The sequence below is a fragment of the Rattus norvegicus genome, chromosome 3, assembly GCF_036323735.1.
Source record: "Rattus norvegicus strain BN/NHsdMcwi chromosome 3, GRCr8, whole genome shotgun sequence".
Lineage (NCBI taxonomy): Eukaryota > Metazoa > Chordata > Mammalia > Rodentia > Muridae > Rattus > Rattus norvegicus.
Genome location: NC_086021.1, coordinates 25,983,172 through 26,001,280, shown reverse-complemented (window position 1 = coordinate 26,001,280; position 18,109 = coordinate 25,983,172). Strand labels below are relative to the sequence as shown.

The 18,109-nt window shown below is 42.8% G+C and overlaps 1 pseudogene across 1 annotated transcript in view; it reads right to left on the bottom strand.

Annotated features, from left to right (window-relative positions):
* The window catches only part of LOC691665 (similar to GTPase activating protein testicular GAP1), a 168,971-nt pseudogene that overhangs the window by 109,942 nt on the left and 40,920 nt on the right, over window positions 1-18,109 (bottom strand). Inside the window, exons 5-8 of the transcript XR_010064786.1 lie at window positions 13,078-13,140; window positions 7,088-7,159; window positions 6,645-6,731; window positions 4,664-4,729 (exon numbers count right to left, since the gene is read on the bottom strand). The product of XR_010064786.1 is annotated as a similar to GTPase activating protein testicular GAP1 (transcript). The remainder of the gene's footprint in view (window positions 1-4,663; window positions 4,730-6,644; window positions 6,732-7,087; window positions 7,160-13,077; window positions 13,141-18,109) is intronic.

Below are 18,109 nucleotides of genomic sequence, written 5' to 3'. Positions count from 1 at the left end.
AATGAGCTCTCCTGGCAGGAAGACTTTGTGGCTGTGAGTGAATTTAACTGCATAGACCTGGCCCAGGAGGCTTCAGGGGAGAATAATTTCAGTGTGTGGCCTGGAGATTGTTTTTGTGGTGTTTTGGTGAAGAACGTGGCTGCTTTTTGCCCCTGTCTGAAGAGTCTGCCTGAGGCTAAGGTGAAGACTCAGATTCATTGCAGAGACAAAGGAAGTCTCAGAAAGTCCCAGCAGAGACTTTGTTCTCTGGTTAAGTCTCAGGAGGAGAATTTTGGGCAAGTGCAGGGAGATTAGTATAGAGGCAATATATAATATATTGTTCGGGTATTAAAGGGGCACCCACAAGTGAAACGGAGTCATGTCTGGACCCAGCACAGAGGCCCTAGCAGATGCTGAGCAGATGCCAATGCCCACATGTACTCAAGACAGTTAAAAACTATGCCTGTGTGAAATCTTCTATACACCCATATACAGATGTTCACAGCAGCACAGTTCTTTCATGACGGCCTTCGGTCTGGCAGTCCATCCACTGACAAATAGCAAAGTAAAATGTTTGGTGATATATGGAAAAGGGCTCGGTGATATAAATTATTATTAAACGATGAGGAGAAACTGGGACAAGGGCATGAACATGAGATCACGATATATACCGACTTTCTAAAAACACATATATTCAAAGACATGAAACTGTGACCAGGACAAATGCCCTGTTCTGATTGAATGCAAAGATTACAAAGCTATGATGCTTGCCCGATTGAGGTTACAGGGACCTTGTCGCTATAGCAACCACCTTTACTTGGATGGACCCCATAGAATAAGGAATTACTTCAGTGAGGAAGTTGTGCTCAGTGGTTTGAATAAATCTTGTCCCCACGGAAACTTGCGGTAAAAAGCGTGATGCTTCCGTTCGGTGCCACAAGAGCAGGCTGTGTTGTCTTTTGGATCTGTGCCCATTTGCCCTTTTGTCTTTCTGCCATGTTAGGGTGCAACGTGAGTCCTTCACCAGATATAGCCACCCATCTTGGTCACCCGGCTCCCAGAACTTGGAGGTAAATAAGCATCTTTCCTTTATTAATATTACTATTAATTATTATTTATTATTCTTATAGGGAAAGACAATGGGTTGAAAAATGATGAATAATCTCTGCTGTTAACAGAAGTGTCAGACTTTCGGCAGCTCAGAAACAAAGACGACAATGCACACACACACACACACACACACACACACACACACACACACACACGTCAGCCTCGAGTCCTGTGGAGCTACTTGTTGGGAGAGGCAGGGACATGAGGCAGGAGTCTGCCCCTCTCTGATGGCCACCTAGCTTGTGGCTCACATCAAGTGCCTGACACATCTGGTTGTCAAGGACACAGAGAATCATGGGATGGTGGAGTGATTATGTCGACAACTGCTGGGGACACTGTGAGTGTCCCAGGCTTCCAGCAAGAAACAGCAAGGGCTTTTAAATATTTTTAAAATGTGTTTTTATTGTCTCAAAAAAATAGCAAGAGAGGTACGGTGTTTTTAAAGTCAATAAATAAAGCTATACCAGGTGGCGCCACCCTTGAACCTAGAGAGCTAAGTCAGAAAGCTCGTGACATCCAGGCAAGCTGGGGCTGTAAAACAAAACCCTGCCAAAAAAAAAAAAAGTAATAAGAACAGAAAAAAGTAATAAAAAGGGGGAAAATATTGCTGTAAAAAGCTTATAATTACTAAAAAAAGTAATAAAAAGAGGAAAATATTGCTGCAAAAAACTTATAATTGCTAAATAAGAGCAAACAGAAAAATTACTCCAAAATGTACTATCTGAGCTAACGACCAGGGAATATAGTATTCCTGCAGTTGCAAAATCTCTCACAGCCATGTTCATCCATTTCCTACCACAAAACTGAGACTACTCTGTAGGTAATGCGCTGTCATCTACATCAAAACATCCAATGTTATACATGAAGAGCAGCTCAACAACTTCCCTACATTCATGTTGCACTCCCTGATCTGTTGGAGCGACTGTGGGTGTCTCATGTGTCTCCTCACCATAGAACAGTATTTCCCCACATTAAAGCCAGAAATATTGTGGAAACAACTCCAAAGAAACCTCTTTGGACCTTCTCTCATCCACACTACGAAAAGAACAAGGCCATTTGCAAAAAATGGCAACAGTGTGAGTCCTGAAAGGTCAAAGGAGGAGGAAGAATGGAGGGTTTGCAAGCCACTCACTTCAAGAAATGCTCCAGGACTTAGGTACACACTCGCAGTGTGTCAACAATGTTGTCTTGAGGAAAAAATACACAACGGATAACATATTACTTGACAGATCCACGCCAGAACGACTGAAGCTACGTCGTAAAGACTCGAGTCGAGGAAGTTTGCTAATTGAGTTTATAATGTATGGAAATTATATGATGCTTCCCCTTCGCTCCCCATCATGAGCTTGGTTTTTGGTGGAAGGGACGGTGTCTGTGAATGTCACCCGTGTTCCCGTGTCCCCTTTGATCTTCTTTTCTGACACCTACAGTGATGGGTGATGGAGGGAGTAACCGTAGCCAACAATTAATTATTCTTTACAAGATGAGCTCCAACGTGAGCCCAATTAAAGAATTTCCGGACACCTCTTCCTTTCTAAAACCAGTACATTTAATGAATTGAAGCCCCCGGCCTGTCACTCAGGCTTTCGTTCCCGTGCACGCTTACAGAGGTAACCACTGCCCTTCTCTCCCCGTCTGGAAATACCAATTGTCACCCTTTAAATGCTCCGTGTCCTCCTGACCCCTGGAAGTTTAACTTAGAGGCTTTTACAGCTTGTTCCTTGAGATGACACCATCTGGAAAGGTGTTTCTGGGAACAAACATGACTGCGGGGCATTTTAAGCAATAGAACACCGGTCCCATATGCAAGGCACAGCACTTGCAAGAACGAAGCAAATGCTCAACTTCAGCCTGGACTCGGAAAGAGGGGTCTTGATGGACTCAAAGCTTGAATTCTTCGGACCCTGCTACAATTTCTCCATCATAACATGAATAATAAACAAAGGGTTTCAAACACCACAACATTCCAACATCTTGTCAAAAGTGATTATGTGAAAGGTCACAACTGTGGCATGTGACACCTATGGGTTCCAACAGGAACGTACTTCACCACACAAGACTCAGACACCTCACCCCATCCAAGCTTAAGATCCCATCTGACAGATGTGTGAAGAAAGGTTTCAGTCATGAACAGCTGTGGAAACTGCAAACATGAGGCTTGGGAAGGACATGACTGTTCAAGGGGCAGCATGCAGAAGAGATTTTATGATAATCTCTCCCTGGTTGTGTTAAGGGCTATTGAAATCTACACATGTGAGAAAATTTCACACACACACACACACACACACACACACACATACACACACAGAGACACACATACACACACAGGCACACATGCACACACAGGCACACATACACATAGATGCACACACAGGCACACAGACATACACACACACACATAGGCACACACACACAGACATAGACACACACAGACACACACAGACATAGACACACACAGACACACACACACATGCACACACACACACACGCACACACACACACAAAATGAGATCTAACATAATTTCCAAAATGTCAATAGGTGACTTTATTTCACAGATAACAACTTCCGATTTAGAACAACCAGCTCTATGGTTCTACAATGGAGGCTCCTTGGGCGAGGCTGGATGAAGATTCCGTAGTTTTCCTGAACCAGTGCTACATTATTTTTTTAATATTAAGGGCTTTTTTTTTTCAGTTGGTTGTTTTTGTTTTGTGTTTTGTTTTGTGTGTCAGACTGGATTGAAACCTCTAGACAGTCTGATCCTGTGGTTTACTTTTCCTACACATTTAAACACAGTTAAACCTCAGGGATGGCTACCTTGAAATTCTGTTGCAAAGTAGCAAAGCTCCCATGATCTTTAAGGTAAGAATGGATTCTATCAGCTGATAAACAGGACCCGGGGCTCGGACCCAGCAAGGAACGATGTGGGACTTTTTGTCTTTCTTTTTTTTTTTTAATTTTTCGTTAGATAATTTTTTATTAATTGCTTTTTGTATATTCTTTTTTTTAATTTTTTATTAGATATATTTCTTTACTTACATTTCAGATGTTATTCCCCTTCCTGCCTTCCTGTCCATCAGCGCCTATTCCCTCTCCTTCCCCTCCCCCAACTGTTTGTCTTTTTAATTGAAAATAGTTTCTTCGCTCACACGATATACCCCAAGGAGAGTTTCCACTTCCTGGGATGCAATAGGAGGGAAGTGTGAATCTTCCTGGGAAGGGGAAATGGAATCCAAAGGAATTTTGTAAACATCTGATTTGCTAGGGGCTTCTTTAAAATGTGTGCCATGTTAAGTTTGAACCCTCGCACTGCATGAAAAACTGGCTTATGAGGTGCACCTAGGTAGTGGGGACACCAGCTCAGGCTTAAAGAGCAACAGAGCAAATGGGTAGCATCCCAGGATGGCTCACAAATGAGCCCCCACCCACAAGAATGAGAGCCCACTGCACATGACAGGTGCACATGTCAAAGCCTGATTTGCCAGAGGCTGAGAGTGACATGTTTACCTGGCGGCCAGATGGTTAGCATTTTAAGGAGAATCCATGTGTTGCCAAACAAAGCAACATTCCTACCTTTATTCTTGTCAGGTTTGTATCCCCCGCCTCCCAAGATATCTTCGAGATCCTTGTCTGACCAACCTACAGAAAAACCACATATTTCAGTGGCCAAAAGAAAAAAATCTCAGCAGCAAACATTTGGATTAGTCAAAGTTGTCCATGACACGTGAGTGTTCTTCATGGAACTGAGAGTGTGGTTCAGTGGCACAGCAGATGTCTCAGAACCACACCTTGTGCTCATACTAAGGATCGATGGGGAGGGGGAGAAGGAGGGGGAAGGGAAGGATGTTGAGGGAAACGAACAAGGAAGAAAGGGGGTAGGCAAAATTTCAACCGGCCCCTCAGACAGCTCATTGCCGACGTATATGTTCTGTAGAACGGCCAATCATCTTGAGTGTTTGTGTGACCACAGAGAGAAGAAATACAATCCTATAATTAAGTTCAGATGAGACGCCATCCCCCTGCCTCGATGGCAGCTCTCTGAGGCTCTGACTCTATAGAAGACTCTGCTTCTTAACTGAACCAAGGAGATTAATGCCTTTCTGCAAAAATAAGTCTCAACTTTCTCACGATCTGCAACACAATCACAGATGACTAATACAAGAAGCAGAATCATTATTAACCATAGTTCAGTGATTAAGTGCACATCTTCCTGAATGTCCTATGCTCTGTGTGCAAAGTGTGCTTAAAGCCGTCCCGCTCTATTCCAGAGGACAGAGGGGTGATTTGCTAAGCCCCTGGCGTCACTGTTCCTTCTCTTACTTGGCTTTGTCTGCTTTGTGTCATGAGACCACTTTTGCCAGGCAGAATGAATGTCATACCAACTGGATGACTTGGGAAGCATTTCTTAAAACTGAATGAAATGAATCCGTCAGTCCAGGACAGCCACTGATGGTGCTTGTCGACAAGATTTCGGGTGAAGCCTTTGTAAGCTACCGTGAGTCTTTTCCAGTGGTATGGGTGGTGTTAGCAGCAAGTTGGATTTTTTTTTATTATAGCACGCAGCATTACACTGAACTTTTATAAACCATAAGAGAACAAGGTTTTCCAAAGACTAACCTGCAATGCTAGAAAACTACAAATGGGCACAAGTCCATTGAACGGGTGTTGTAGTTCAAACGTGAAATGTCCCTATAGGCTCATGTGCTGGGACTCTTGAGGCCTGCTTTTGGAAATACATCACTGGAAGGTGACATCTGGGTTTTACTAGCCCACTTCCTGTCTCTGTCTCTCTGCTTCCTGTGTGTGGATACAACTCGAGCAGCAGAGATATATCGGGGCCTCATCGCTTCTAAAATGATAAACTGAAAGAATCCTTCCTCTTCTCTTCACTTGCTAGGTACTTGGTCAGGGCAACCAGAACAGTAATGAAAGGAGAACTAAGTGAGGAAAGGTACTAAACACTTTTTAAAATGTATTATTCCTTTATATGTATGTTTTAAACCCTTTTGAATTTAATTGTATTTAAGTTTGTGTGTGTGTGTGTGTGTGTGTGTGTGTGTGTGTGTGTGTGTGTGTGTAGGTCAGAGGACAGCTTTCAAGCTGCATATCTCAATATGAGAATCCAGGCATCTCCTAGCAAGATTGACATTCTAGAAATTTCTAAGAAGTATAAAATAATGCCACTCTCTGACAAATTGTTTTTCTCTCGACACAGACTCATACAATGTGCTATTTATGTTAATATGTATTGGTTTAGTATTATCATTTTATATGAACAATACTGATTTTTCTTAAAAATTAAATATATAGATGATAAACAGAGGTAGATATGACACACACAGACAATAGTTATTGAGATTCCCAGTAATTCGGAGAATCCCAAGACCAAAATATATCAGTACTACTGTTGTGGGATTCTCCGGCAGCTCAACGTGGCCCAGATCTGGCCCAGATCTACAGTACACTGGACGTCTCAGAACGCCATTGCAGGTATAAGACAAACCATACCAGGAACTATAGCACTGGCCTGTGATGTTGAGCAACTAGAACTTACCTCCTCCTTCTCCTGTACTTGGCTTTTTGGGGCCATCTAGATCGTTCTGATCATCCAAGGCATCTTCCAAGTCAAACCCATCAAGTTCTGGGGACCACAGAACAAAAGAGATAATCACTGCTGTACTGGGTAGTTTTTATGTCGGCATGAGCTAGAGCCATCTACAAGGAGGGAACCGTGTTTAGGAAAAGGCCTCCATAAGCTCAGGCTGTTAGGCATTTTCTCAGTGATCGATCAGTGGGGAAGGACACGGTACACCGTGGAAGGTACCATCCCTACACTGGTGGTCATAAGCCAAATAAAATAAACCCTTTCTTTTCTATGTTGGTTTTGATCATGGTGTTTAATTATCACTGTAGAAACACAAACTAGGATACCCACTGAAACAGGTAGCTGATGTGGAAAATCCTCCCTTCCTTTTTTCCTCTGAGAGCTTGTCTTACCCATAGGATTTGACGGTGCTCTAGTTGTTCCTGGCCTTCTCGTTGTAGTAGTGGTGATGTGGTCCCCTCTCTCTGACAGTAGGAGGGAAAACAGCAAAAAAAAAATAAATAATAATAAAATGCATACCTACATCATAGTTTAAGGAAGTCACACCGTGAATAGGCCATCGTTCGTACTTATTAAAGCTCCTATACAACCTCATGACTACCCGGAAAAAGATGGCAAAGAGATGGAACAGGTTTAAGTGAGGGAGAGTCTAACCATTCTTCATATGTTGGGGACCGAGAGACCCACATCTCACCACTTGACCAGAGCTAAAACATGAGCCCAGATCTGCTGCACACATGGAGAGGGAATTCTAGACGATCCCCGAGACCTTTGAGCTACAGTTTCCTCCACTGTTAGTGCAAGAACTGAACAGCAGATTGCGATGCCCAGAGATGAATGAGCTGGTGTTGTCTGTAATGTGCAGAGAACTGTTTTATAAGCTAGCATTTATGTGATGTACAGAGAACTGCTTTACAAACTGAAAGTGGTTAAAGAAGCAAATTTGACCATCATGCTATACCATACATTAAAGTCAACTAAAAGTGGATCAAAGATCTAAAAAGCTAGTTTCTAAACACTCAGCAGAAAACATTTTGGAAAAAATATATATCCGGTTCCTGTCAGCCTGCACTTCTTTGCTTCATCCATCTTATCTAGTTTGGTGGCTCTATATGTATGGGCCACATGTGGAGCCACATGTAGGCTCTGAATGACCGTTCCTTCAGACTCTGCTCTAAACCTTGCCTCCCTATCCCCTTCTAAGGGTACTTTTGTTCCCCTTTTAAAGAAGGAGTGGAGCATCCGCATTTTGGTCATCCTTCTTGAGTTTCATGTGATCTATGGCGATGCACTCTTTTAATCACAGCACTCCGAGGAACAGAGGCAAGAGGATCTCTGAACTTGAAAACAGCCTGGTCCACAGAGTGAGTTCCAGGACAGCCAAGAGAAACCCTGCATTAAAGAAACAACAACAAAAACAAAAAGAGAAAGAAATGAAAAGAAAAAACAACAAGGATTTCCAAACAACTCACTTGCACCGTCACAGAACAACAAACAAATGGGTGTTGTAGTCAAACGTGAAACGACCCTACAGGCCAATTGTTGGGAATACGTCACTGGAAGGTGACATGTAAGGTTTACTATCCACTTCCTGTCTCTGTCTCTGTGCTTCCTGCGTGTCACTCCAACGTGAGCAGTGGGGTCACATGGGGCCCAGGTTAAGAGTAAAGGAGAACTACTGTGGCATTTTGTAAGTGATGGATTGGATACTGCCTTGTCATCACTATTACATGTTGATGCTACTGAACTCATTTCAGCAGTGTCTCAGAAAGCAAAGTATTTAAAGCAGAGGTGAGGGAAATTACTATAAACGTAAAGTAAACCTAAAGGTATAAAACCAAGAAGATCCAAATAAAGACACACACCAGAAAACACACCAGATTGGCAACATCAGCTCCCACACTCTCTATGGTCAATGAAAGCCTATAGAAGTCCCACTGATTGTTTCTTTCCAGAAATAGTCAAATTTGATCTAAACTTTTTGGGGAAGGCAGAACCTGAGATTGTCTTTTTTAAACCTTAAAAAGAATAAAGTGGGATGAATCACTCTACCTAATATTTCATAGTTAACATTTATCAAAGATGTGGCAGACAGATAGATATAGGCAACAGAACAGAATGAAGAGGTCAAAAGACCTCAGATCTGCTCAAGAGGTTTTTGTTATACATATGCAAAGTAACTCAAGGGAGGAAGAAATCTTTTCAGCAAAAGGTGCTGGAATAATTAAACTTCCAAAACAAAAAGCAATGGGTTTCATTTTATAAAACTAACTGCAAATTGATAGGTTCTATTTGCTTAAATATTAAACCATTAAATTTTCAGAAGGAAATGCTTAGAATGTTTCAGAATGAATGCTTAGTAAAGAGTTCAGATATTCGCAACAGAAACATGGCCCATAAGAGGAAAAGTTGTTACGAAGCTGGAAAGAGCAGGCCACCTGGTGCACGGCCACGATCCAGGAAGCTGAGGTGGGAGGACCTGGCATTTGAGATCCAGCTAGGACTGCTTGCCAAGATAGTAAGATTCAGTCTCAAAAGAGGGAGGAAGAGGAAGAAGTGGCATAGGAATAGGATGTGTAGAAAGGAGGGAGGACAAAGAATTCTAGACAAGAAAACCATCAGGAAGCTTTAATGGAGCTAAGGTTCTTGTGGGCTGGTGGCGTAGCTCAGAAGCAAGCATGCATTTACTTAGAGGTCCTAGGTTTTTCCTCAGAACAAACGGGGGAAAACAAGGGGGAGGAGAGGAAAGAAAGGAAATCTGGAGTTGGCTTTTTGAGAAAAGAAAACAAGATTCAAAACTTGTTCTAATGACTCAAAATTATAAATGGGAGAGGAGGCATTACAACTAATACTAAATAGGTACAAAGGAAACTACAATGGACAATGTATTCCTACAAATCAGACACGCTAGAGGAAATGGATAGAGCTCTAGAAGCACACAAACTATTAAGGTGATTATGAAAAATCAAAATATAAATGGATGGATGATAATTAGAATAATTAACAACCTCCCAACAAAGAAATATCCAGGTAAAAGAAGGTTATTAAAATGAATTCAAAGAAAAGTTAAAGCTAATCCTTCTCAAATCCTTGCAGATCTGAAGAGGAGGAAAGAATTCCAAATTCACTTCATGAGAACAGCATGACCCTCACGCGAAGCCAGAGAAGAATGCCAAAAACAAGCAAAACTACATGAATAGAGGCAAAAATCAAGGAAACATTACATTAGCAAAGAAAATGAACAGCATATTTAAAAGATTGCACCCTATAATCAAAACTGGATTTATGCCCGGGACACAGGATTGCTCAACATAAATTAAATCATTAAACATTAAAAGTATGAAGCATAAAAACCATGTGATCATGTCAGTAGGTATAGAAAGAGAAATTGACAAAATTTAACATCTTTTTGATGACAATTCCACATATCAGCCATAGAAGCTAGAGTGGTTAGCGCGAGTTGTCAACTCAATGAGTTCTAGAACCTCCTGAGAGAGAGGCCTCCAGCAATATGGTAGGAGATCATCTTGACTCGGTAAACTGTGTTGAAAAGAAGCACCTACGGCAGATGACATGGTTCTTCGGTCTGAGATCCTAGCCTGTACACAGGTGATGGAGTGAGCTGAGTGTATGCCATCATCACTCAAACTGGGCAAAAATAACTCTCCCTTAAGCGACTTCCACCCTGGTGCTTTCTTACAGCAACTAGAAAGGTAACGAAGATGAAAGCGAGTCACCCAACGGAATGAAGACCACACAGGATGAGGCACCAGGGTACATAGTCAAGGGGGAAACACTGAAAGATTTCCTTCTAACCTGAGGAACAAGACAACTGTGTCCAATCTACCAATTCTATTCAATGCAGTACCAGCAGTCCTAGCAAGAATGAGGAAAGGATATTGAAAACGGTCTGTAGGTGACAGGACTGTATGCACAGAAGATCCATGAGAACCAAGTGTGGTGGTGCCCACCTATGAACCCAGAATCTGACAGGCAGACTCAGGAGGAGGAGGACTTGGAGGGCAGCCTGAATTATATAACAAATTTCAAATGAGCCTGGGCTACAGATACGGAAAAATAGACAAACTGAAAGAGGAAACACTGGCATATCCATGGTTTTGAAGATGAACGAAGTAGTCATAAGCCAAAGAATGTGTATGGCAAAAGGAGAGAAATAACTCCCCCGCAGAGCCTCCAAGAGGAATGCTGCCACACAGGCACTAGTGCTTTGCGCCACTGAACTATCCCTGCAGCCTCCCTTGATCATATCTGCTGCCAGTAACGAAACTTGGAATTTAAGACAGTTTTCCGAAAACTTGCTGGTGGCTGTGATATGAGCAGCTTTTCAATATCTAGGTGGTTTTTTAAATCATTGTTTTACTCATCATTTATTTGCTTATTTGTTTTGGGACAAGAGATCTTGCTGTTGTAACCCTGAGTACCCTGGAACTTGCAATACAGAACAGGATTATCCTCAAACTTTTGGTATTCTCCCCACCTCTGCCTCCACAGTGCTGGGATTACAGGTGGTGCCACCCTGTATGACTACTGAACGCTTTGTTCAATGAGATAGGTGGCAACAGGATTCGGTGTGATTCTGTAATATATTACATTGTGCATTGGTTGGGGTATCAGTGTTTCCAAGTGACCAGTGCACAGCGCTAGCAAACTGTGAATGATCCATTCAAAGAATAGGAGAGTCCAATGGAAGAGCTGGAGGAAGGACTGAAGGACCAGAAGAGGTCACGGACTCCAAAGGACCATGAACAGAGTCAACTAACCTGGACCCTTGGAGCTCTCAGGGTCTGAACCGCCAACCAGGGAGCATGCACATCTGGCCCTAGGTCCCCACACATGTGTAGCGGATATGCAGCTTGGGCACGTTGGCTCCAAACAACTGGACCAGGGGCTGTCCCTAAAGCTGTTGCCTGCCTGTGAATCCTGTTTCCCTGGTTGGGCTACCTTACTAGCCTCAGTGGAAGAGGATGAATCCAGCCCCAAAGAGGCTAGATGTGCCAGCTAGGTGTCGGGGGTGGGGAGTGGGGACGGATACCCTGGGGGCTCCATCCTTCTGAGGAGAAGGGGCGAGATAGAGGGAGAGACTGTGTAAGGGAGCAGGGAAACTGGCAGCCATTTGGACAAAAAGGGAGTAAATAAATAAATAAGAAAATACTAAAGAAAAAAAGCACATTGAGTTCTTTCCCCTTTTCTCCTACACATTTGCATGAGTCTGGATTTTCTCCGCATGTTGTACTGAACCTCAGGAACCTATAACTGCTCAGTCCAGATGCAGATATTAAAAATCCAGGAGGAGTGGTAACACACATCTGTAGTCCCAGCACAGGGGTCGGGGGGTGGGGAGGTAGAGGCAGGTAGATAGATCTCTGTGAATTTGAGGCCAGTCTGGTCTGTCTAGTAAAGTGTGGTCTACATAGTGATTCCTACGTCTGTCTCAGAGTAACACAAACACACACAAACAGACACATACACATACACACATACACACAAACACACACACATATACGCACACAGAAATGTACACACACACACAAACATACACACACAGACATGCATGTGCACACACACACACACACACAGAGGCGCGCACACATACACACACACACACACACAGAGGCACACACAGACACAGACATGCACACGTGCGCACACACACACACATACACACACACACACACACACACACCAAGAATCCAGATGAATTCTATTGAAGCCAGACATTACAGAAAACTATAAAATAATGTCATTCATTACTCTAAATTATGTTTTCACCTTATAAGAACAGTTACTTCTCATAAAAGCGCACCACATATGTCAATGCATATGGCTTTTTATTTTCCTCGGATTAATATCAGTTTTTAGTTCTAAGTTCTCAGATGAGAAGTATTTATAGATGTGACCCACATACACAAACTCTCCCGAGATCTTCAAAAACTTAGAGAATATCATGAAAACGTCTGAATATCTTCGTTGAAGACTTCTCCTTAGGCCTCAGGTTGCCCAACTCTGCTCGACTATGAATGGCTCATGTTTAACCTGGGAGCTATGGGGATAGGCTGGGGCTTAAGTCAATTTCAGCTCACCCCTTCCGCCTCCTGTACCTGGATTCTGGCAGCTATCGTCACCCAAAGCAATAGGGAAGTGGAAACGCATGGCTTTCACGTAAGGCACAGTGACCAACCAGATGGGATTCTGTTGAATTAAATCTAACATTCACATGGGTGCCTTTGCTAACTTTTCATATGTGCAGCTAAAAATTCTACATGGCTCCTTTTGACCCTGTCCCAGATGGAGTCCTAATGAGTCCCTCCTTGTGTCCCTTCTCAGGTGAGTCTGGCCTTCCTCACTTCCCACACCTCATTACCTGCTGGATTTGATGAGGCTCTGGTTGTTCCTGTCCTTCTAGTCGTGGTGCTAAAGTGGCTCTCTGAAGGGAGAAGGGAGGACGAAAGGAAGCAGATTGTAAAACACAGTGGCTGCTTTATGGTTTACAGAAGTCACATCGTGAGAATGGTCTCAGTATAGGTCCCCGAGGCCATTGTGGGGATCACACTGAAGAATCATAAAAAGTCATGGGTTCTGAAGCTAGAAATGCACATCAGTGGCCAAGAGTCACTGTTGCTCTAGCACTGGACCCAAGTCAAAGCCGGCCTTGTCGGCACAGAGAATTTCAGGACAACTCGGGCTAAATCAAGAGACCCTGTCTCAAAACAAAACAGTGAGAGGAATGAAACGGGTCGGGGTTCTCTTTTTGTACAGCAGAAAAAAGGCGAAGGCAGATGCATGTTCTCTTGTGGTTTCAACATAATGAAAATTGTGAAATTTTCTAAATGTAAAAGGAAGATGACACACGTATGACAAAACGACACAAGCCTTGCACAACAGAACAAACAGGTAGATGGAGGCACAGCTAGTCTCATATGCGTGTACTTTTCTGAAGGCAAGATTGTCAGTGTGGTGCATGGCCGACCACTTGTGTTTGCTTGGTGGACTTGTTTGTTTGAGTCACGCTTTACTGAGGAAGTTTCTTTCAGTGCATCCTCCAGATTAAAATCATCGAAGTCTCCATATCCTGCAAAGAAGAAGACAATTTTAAGTTTAGGTAGTTTTTAAAATGAAGGAAAGATTGTAATATTTTCTTTGTCCTTACCATTATAATTTGTGGTTCTGAGAACTGAACCTAGGACCTAGAATGTACTAGGCAAGTGTTCACCACTGAGGCTGATGCTAAAATAGACTCTTGACATGGTGTTTGTCATTTAAAAAAAAAAGGGGGATGTGAATGCAAACGGAAAACAAAAATCCAAAGTAGCTATACTTACATGTAGGGAGCCATATTGGATTTGGGCCTGGCCGCTTTGTGGCTCAAAGTGTCTACGTGACTCTTGGCTGCATGGCCACAGATGTTCAACCTTGAAATGACTGTCATAAGTCTTGAGAGTGTTGGACAAAAGCCTCTCCCATGAATTTACGGCACAGGAAGATAACATTCACAGGATGTTTCAGTCTGAGCAAACACCAGACGTCTCCAGCGTCTCCATCACATGACCTCTTCACCTTCTGCTCTCGCTGCTGGAATGCCCTTCTCCCTCCATCCTTTGTGTTTCACTAAGGACACTCCCCCTACCTGAAAACCTTAAAAGTTGTAACGTTCACCCCAATAAACGAGACCTTGACAACAGAACTTTTGCTTGGTCTCCTTCTTCTCTTCACCCCCATTTGATACACAGGTAGAAGGCCTCTTCGGGACCCTGAATAACTGGACCTGCTGGACTGGTCACTTACGCCAAGAAAAAATAGAGCAGAAGTCAAACACTCCATTGTGATAGAAAGAAACAGATCGTTACAAAATGCAAAAGGGCTACTTCAGCAACAAGTCAAATGCATTTGTGATATGTGCATATGTGTGTGTGTGTGTGTGTGTGTGTGTGTGTCTCCATTGTCAGGCACCCAAACATATATGGCAACCATTAATAGATATGAACATAGAATGTAACACAGTAATAGGAAACTTCCATCATCAAATGGATGACCTAACCATGGGGAGAAACAGTGGCTTTTACAAGTGTTCTTTGCAAATGCACACATAGGGAACATCACAGATCATGTGCTAATACACAAGACACAATCCAGCGGTGATTATGGAAGAGTGGGATCATATCAAGCCTCTTTTCTGACTACAACAGCATGAAACTAAAACTGAATGGTGAGAGAGACAGCTCACAAATATGTAGAAATTAAACAACACTCTTCTCAACAATCCATAAGTCAAGGAAAACCAACTAGACGGAAACCAAGCAGGATCCAGAGACAAGGGCAAATGGGATCACAATACATGCAAATGGAAAGCAGTCCTGACCGGAAGCCTGCAATATATCAGCCCTCATGTTACACCTCAGAAAGCTAGAAAGCAGAACAAAGGGAAAGCCAAGCAGAGCAAAGCATGTTTAAAAAACAACAAAGTAGGTAATCTAAAGGAAACGATTGAAATTCCTTTGTGTGTGTGTGTGTGTGTGTGTGTGTGTGTTGTGTGTGTGTGTATTGTGTATGTTTTGGCGCGCCATGTATGTTTCTGCATGGCATGCATGCAGTGCCTTTAGAGGCCAGAAGAGGGTGTCAAGTCCTCTACAACTGGAATACAGATGACTGTGGTCTGTCATGTGGATGTTAGGGATCAAACAAACCCACGTCCTGTGGAAAAGCAGTCAGTGATCTTTACTGCTGGGTCATTTCTGGAACCTCACAGAAGAAGCGGTTGTATACAAGGATTAATTCAGAAAGCTGAATATCACACACTTTGTCTCAAATGGGAGAGTCTAGATTTTAATTTTTTTATTTTTAATTTTTTTTTTTTTTTGGTTCTTTTTTTTCGGAGCTGGGGACCGAACCCAGGGCCTTGCGCTTCCTAGGCAAGCGCTCTACCACTGAGCTAAATCCCCAACCCCTATTTTTAATTTTTAAAAATTACATATATATGTGTATCTGTGGACATAGGTACAGGTACTCTTGGAAACCAGAAGTGAATGTCAGTTCCCTAGGAGGTAGAGCTAGCAGCCCGCCATGGACGCTGGGAACCAAAATCTTAATGAAAAGCTAGTTTTCAAGTCTGAGCCTAGATTTTAAACAAGCACTTGAGGAACAGAACAAATAAAATCACACATCACAAATCCTAGGACGCAGTTCAGAATAAGTGAAAGCCCTGTGTGGCCAGTGAGGAAAGTGACAGGGCCAACATTGGTCAGTGACAGGCAAGAACTACAAGTTGGAGATAATATAAAAGTCAGAAATACAAAATGATCTAAAATCCATATAAGCGGTACTTGACCTGTATGCTACAAAGCTGCCAAAAATAAAAGCAAAATAATAGTAGTGTAAAATACACAACCCAGAAATAAAGTCGAACGTAACTCTTACGGAGAGTTGAAAATGCACAAAGGGTTAAGGATAGTGTCTTCAGGAATCACTGGTGGGAAAACACAAAAGAATAAAATTAGACCTTTATTCCAATACAGTAACTGAATCATAATTAATTTGCAATTTATTAAATGTGATACCCAATCCTGAAGAGGTACTAAAAGAAGTAGCGGGCATAGGTCTGGCTTATGGTTTCCTGAAGAGCATTCCCAAAGCATAGGCAAAAGAGCAAACTGCAGCAGTGAGGTGGAGCTTACAGGCCAAGGGCTCACTCCGCAAGTGGAAAGCCCTGGGTTCAATTCCCAGCACCACAAAACAAGGAGACTAACATGCGTCCAACCAAAATGCTTCACCACAGCTAAAGAATGACCCATGCAATTAAGTGACATTTTCCACAAAGAAATGATGTTTATGGTCAACCGATGAATTAAAAGATAATGTACGACAAGTCTAATCTTTGAGGAAACAAAACTTGCAAGTGCAATGAAGCTAGCTTTAATCCTAGCCCATGGAAAATGGTATGGACGCTCCTGAAAAGTAAGCATAGAATTATCCTATAATCCAGTTATATGAAGCTTGGGAACTGAGGTTGGTAAACCAGAGGCATTTGCACGCTCACGCTCAGTGCAAAACTATTCACAGTAGCCAAGGTATGGGAAAAAAAACTCAAGCTTTATCTAGGTAAATGAATACAGAAAACGGTTATTAGACTAGGGAAATGTCTTGGTGATAGCACACGTACTTGGTGTGTGCAAAAGGCCCTTTATTTTTGAGATTATTACTACAACACTTCTCCCTTCCCTCCCTCCAAATCTTCCCATATACCCCTCCAAACAGCACTGTCAGTTCCACTTAAATGGAACCACCAGTGTACCATACTCAACCTGCCCAAAGTTACAGGGTCATGTGGACCCTCTCCACAACCTGGCGATTACTGCTAGTGCCAAGCTTACAAATGCACCGAAAAAGTTTCTGAGTCAAAAGCTTACAGCCTAGTAGCCAAGTCTTGCTTCTTTTCAGAGTCCTTTACATATTACTTCCAAATCCTGAACATGGGATTCAGTATTATCAAGTCCAACTCTTATAATCTTCCTCCCACAGTGACACAGGGGAGATCAAGGTCCCCTCTGGGATTCGGAGTCACACTGACAACAGGACTTAAAAACAGACTCACAAAGAACCACAAGGACGATTTATTAGAGTTCAGAAGAAGAACCCCAGGACTGGCAAGCTGTAAAGCCCTAGCAGCTCCCAGAGGACGAGAAAGGAGAAGGGCCAAGCCGTGCTGTTTAAGCTGCCATGGAGGTTAGACTCATGGCCAGCAAGCAGCCACATGTGGGGTTACAGGTTTTAAGGAAAGAGTAGGGAGGCCCAAAATGCTGGGGATAAAGACCCCAGTACTAAGGAAAGAACACTTAGAAAAGAGTTAGAAAATGTGAAAAATATGTATGCTTTTCTGACTTGGTCATAGGGTAGGACTTAGGACCTTTTACATGACTGGTCGGTAAGCTTCTGAACAATGGTGGTGGGAATCGTGGGAAAGAAAAGTACAGTGTCTCATTTTAAAAACCATTCTATCTTTTCAGCAAGGTTTTAGCTGGTGAGCCAACCTTTCTATGGTGATCCCTTACCAAAGGGATCGAACCAGTCTCCACTCAGACTGGAGATCTTATCCTCTTGACCGACACTAACAGTACCATAAGCCAGTAGAGATCGACAGTTCTCTCTCTAGCCCTGGGCCCAAAGCACTACCCCAGAAACACACACTTGAATGCTAACCCAACTTACAGAACAAGCAGTCCATTAAGCAGTTTTCCCTGAGATACCAGTCTGGAAGTAATGCGAAATTATTTCGCCCGTTTTATTGCTCCACTCCCCTTCTCATGTTCTGGTCCATCTAATTACTGCTGCTCATAAGGAGACTCAAGACTTGTGTGTGAGCTGGATGATGGATTAGGGGCAGCTAATTTGAAAGAGGAAAC